The 3823-nt window shown below is 40.7% G+C and overlaps 1 non-coding gene across 1 annotated transcript; it reads left to right on the top strand.

The window, feature by feature from the left end:
• Positions 1–3164: 3164 nt before the first annotated feature.
• On the top strand, positions 3165–3272 carry LOC138072058 (U6 spliceosomal RNA). The gene has a single exon (XR_011144212.1). It is a non-coding gene; the product is annotated as a U6 spliceosomal RNA (small nuclear RNA).
• The last annotated feature ends 551 nt before the right edge of the window (positions 3273–3823 follow it).

The raw sequence follows: 3823 nt of genomic DNA, 5'->3' as shown, positions 1-3823 counted from the left end.
TCTGCATATAAGTGAAATAAGCAGGGTGACAATATACAGCCTTGACGTACTCCTTTTCCTATTTGGAACCAGTCTGTTGTTCCATGTCCAGTTCTAACTGTTGCTTCCTGACCTGCATAAAGATTTCTCAAGAGGCAGGTCAGGTGGTCTGGTATTCCCATCTCTTTCAGAATTTTCCACAGTTTCTTGTGATCCACACAGTCAAAGGCTTTGGCATAGTCAATAAAGCAGACATAGATGTTTTTCTGGAACTCTCTTGCTTTTTCCATGATCCAGCGGATGTTGGCAATTTCATCTCTGCTTCCTCTGCCTTTTCTAAAACCAGCTTGAACATCTGGAAGTTCACAGTTCACGTATTGCTGAAGCCTGGCTTGGAGAATTTTGAGCATTACTTTACTTGCATGTGAGATGAATGCAATTGTGCGGAAGTTTGAGCATTCTTTGGCATTGCCTTTCCTTGGGATTGGAATGAAAACTGACCTTTTCCAGTCCTGTGGCCACTGCTGAGTTTTCCCAATTTGCTGGCATATTGAGGGCAGCACTTTCACAGCATCATCTTTCAGGATTTGAAATAGCTCAACTGGAATGCCATCACCTCCACTATCTTTGTTTGTAGTGATGCTTTCTAAGGCCCACTTGACTTCACATTCCAGGATGTCTGGCTCTAGATGAGTGATCACACCATCGTGATTATCTGGGTCATGAAGATCTTTTTTGTACAGTTCTTCTGTGTATTCTTGCCACCTCTTCTTAATATCTTCTGCTTCTGTTAGGTCCATACCATTTCTGTCCTTTATCGAGCCCATCTTTGCATGAAATGTTCCGTTGATATCTCTAATTTTCTTGAAGAGATCTCTAGTCTTTCCCATTCTGTTGTTTTCCTCTATTTCTTTGCATTGATCGCTGAAGAAGGCTTTCTTATCTCTTCTTGCTATTCTTTGGAACTCTACATTCAGATGCTTATATCTTTCCTTTTCTCCTTTGCTTTTCGCCTCTCTTCTTTTCACAGCTATTTGTAAGGCCTCCCCAGACAGCCATTTTGCTTTTTTGCATTTCTTTTCCATGGGGATGGTCTTGATCCCTGTCTCCTGTACAATGTCACGAACCTCATTCCATAGTTCATCAGGCACTCTATCTATCAGATCTAGGCCCTTAAATCTATTTCTCACTTCCACTGTATAATCATAAGGGATTTGATTTAGGTCATACCTGAATGGTCTAGCAGTTTTCCCTACTTTCTTCAATTTAAATCTGAATTTGGCAATAAGGAGTTCATGATCTGAGCCACAGTCAGCTCCTGGTCTTGTTTTTGTTGACTGTATAGAGCTTCTCCATCTTTGGCTGCAAAGAATATAATCAATCTGATTTCGGTGTCAACCATGTGGTGATGTCCATGTGTAGAGTCTTCTCTTCTGTTGTTGGAAGAGGGTGTTTGCTATGACCAGTGCATTTTCTTGGCAAAACTCTATTAGTCTTTGCCCTGCTTCATTCCGCATTCCAAGGCCAAATTTACCTGTTACTGCAGGTGTTTCCTGACTTCCTACTTTTGCATTCCGGTCCCCTAGAATGAAAAAGACATCTTTTTTGGGTGTTAGTTCTAAAAGGCCTTGTAGGTCTTCATAGAACCGTTCAACTTCAGCTTCTTCAGCGTTACTGGTTGGGGCATAGACTTGGATTACTGTGATATTGAATGGTTTGCCTTGGAGACGAACAGAGATCATTCTGTCGTTTTTGAGATCGCATCCAAGTACTGCATTTTGGACTCTTCTGTTGACCATGATGGCTACTCCATTTCTTCTGTGGGATTCCTGCCCGCAGTAGTAGATATAATGATCATCTGAGTTAAATTCCCCCATTCCAGTCCATTTTAGTTCGCTGATTCCTAGAATGTTGACATTCACTCTTGCCATCTCCTGTTTGACCACTTCCAATTTGCCTTGATTCATGGACCTGACATTCCAGGTTTCTATGCAATATTGGTCTTTACAGCATCGGACCTTGCTTCTATCACCAGTCACACCCACAGCTGGCTATTGTTTTTGCTTTGGCTCCATCCCTTCATTCTTTCTGGAGTTATTTCTCCACTGATCTGAGCACTTGGGGTGCTCCCCATTATTAACCAGAGTGTGTGGGGTAATTCTTTGGAGAAAAGTTAATAAGTATATACATGGACTTCTCCAGTGGCTTAGTGGTAAAGAATTTGCTTGTCACACAGGAGAGGCAGGATACCCGGATTTGATCCCTGGGTCGGGAAGATCCCCTGGAGGAGGATATGGAAACCCACTCCAGTATTCTTGCCTAGAGAATCCCATGGGCAGAGGAGCCTGGTGGGCTACAGTCCATGGGGTCGCAGAGTCAGACACAAGTGAGACAGCATGCAGGAGTTGACAGCACTCCACAAATGCACTGATGTGCTCAGGGCAACAGAACTTTCTGGTGCTTTTTACTCTTCCTGTAGCATCCTCAGCTGACACTGACTTTCTAGTTGCAAGTGCCTCCAGTTGTCACCCATTGCCCATTCCCCTTTCCACAGGCCCAAATTAAGAGGATCCAAGTTCCCAGGGGGACAATGAATAATCCTGCTGAATCAGATATTTCTCACAGTCCATTTCAGAGTGTGCACTCTAGCAAGCACAGAGGCAAGGCTTTCTGAGAACCATGTTACATGTTCACGAGCTTTTTCTGAGGTTCTCAGGCAGCATCTAAGGGCTGGTGTGCCCACCCTTAAGGCTGTGAAGGCTGGATGGATGATGATGTGTTTATGCACATAAACCTAAATAACAAAAATCATTTAAAAGGTAAATAGAGCATCAAACCATACTAAGTCTTTAAAGCCTATTTTAGGTGCATGGAGTCAATATCACACAAGAATTAACAATATCCATCTATTTTGCGATTACAGCAGTTGATGGCAAGTAAGTCCAATCCTCAGCTGACCTTGCCAATCTCAGGAGGTTGTGTGCTGCTACCATGCACTTGTCACAGTGGCAGAATCTCCTATACGCAGAAGTGCCAACTTACACCAAGTGACAAGGCTCAATGTGTCATATCTGAAAATTAAAAAAGCTTATCTTTTAGGAGATAAAGCAGCTATTTGTACTCATTGTGCCTTCAGATGCTCTGTTATAACCAAGATGGTTGTGCACAATCAAAGTAATGTTACAGTGCTAGAAGCTTCAATAGCACATATACTAAAACTCGAGTGATACAGAGATTAGTATGGCCTCTGTGCAAGGATGACACACAAATCCAGAGAAGTGTTCCATATTTCTTATAGTTTTGAACATTAAAAAAAATAATATCATGAATAGGATTCACAGAATATTTTTAAAGTTTACCAAAAGAAAACTTAAGATTACATACAACTTGCCATTTTTTATTTGCCTTCTTGACTGCTTTAGGTATTAAAAAATAGGACTCTGTGTGTGCTTCTATAGTGTGAATTATTTGGTAGGTTGCTCTTTCTGGTAAATTTTCCCACCATTTTAAAGTAAAGATACACATCTTTCAACCCTGAAATTAGGTGCATTCAATTTTAAGAAATTATTTTTGAGTTTTAAAAAATATGTGGTAGAAATTTTGATATAGTTAATACACTCAATTAGTTTCATTAGGAGAAGACAGACTATTTTCATGAATGATTAGTTCATGAAAGTATCTAACTATGTTGATAAGAAGAAAATAAAATGACAAAATGCATGTTACAGTGCCCCCAAAGATGCTTGGAAAACTAGTAAGTCATGGCAGATGACATACATTCATGAAGCTTTAATTTCATGCAGTTATGCATTTCTCACAAATCACTTTGGTTGTGTGATCTTCA

The sequence above is a fragment of the Capricornis sumatraensis genome, chromosome X (genome assembly GCF_032405125.1).
Source record: "Capricornis sumatraensis isolate serow.1 chromosome X, serow.2, whole genome shotgun sequence".
In the NCBI taxonomy this organism is placed as follows: Eukaryota; Metazoa; Chordata; class Mammalia; order Artiodactyla; family Bovidae; genus Capricornis; species Capricornis sumatraensis.
Note: the sequence above shows the minus strand (reverse complement) of the source record. Positions and strands in the feature narration are given on the sequence as shown.